Here is a 354-nt window from a genome sequence, read left to right as displayed (position 1 = left end):
GCGTGAACCGGCGCGGCGTGGCGCGCCGAGTAGGGGAAAGAGGAACGAGGGGAGTCGATCCCCCACCACTCGTTGACCCTCTCTCTCCCCCCACCACACGGACCGTGTCGCGTGTCCTACCTCCCACTCCACCTACCAACACGTACCGTACACGTACGCGAATCAGCGAAACCCACACACCGTTCGCTGCCGCCGTCGAACGGAGAGTCCCTCGACTTGTGCATCTGCAAGCGGTTGCAGTTGGTGCGTGTGGTGTGTTGCTGCCCGATAGAGAGACAAGGAACGTCGAGACGGGGCAACGGAGAAAGAAAAAAAAAGGGGAGGTACTGTAGGTGGGTTAAGGGTGGAGGGGCG

General features: G+C 61.3%; 1 protein-coding gene across 1 annotated transcript in view; it reads left to right on the top strand.

Annotated features, from left to right (window-relative positions):
• Window positions 1-354, top strand: part of LOC108573668 (chorion transcription factor Cf2-like) — a 74,319-nt gene that overhangs the window by 344 nt on the left and 73,621 nt on the right. The gene's annotated exons all lie outside the window — the stretch shown is intronic.

This window comes from Habropoda laboriosa, unplaced genomic scaffold (assembly GCF_001263275.1).
Source record: "Habropoda laboriosa isolate 0110345459 unplaced genomic scaffold, ASM126327v1 scaffold151, whole genome shotgun sequence".
Taxonomy (NCBI): domain Eukaryota; kingdom Metazoa; phylum Arthropoda; class Insecta; order Hymenoptera; family Apidae; genus Habropoda; species Habropoda laboriosa.
This window is presented reverse-complemented; position numbering and strand designations above follow the sequence as displayed.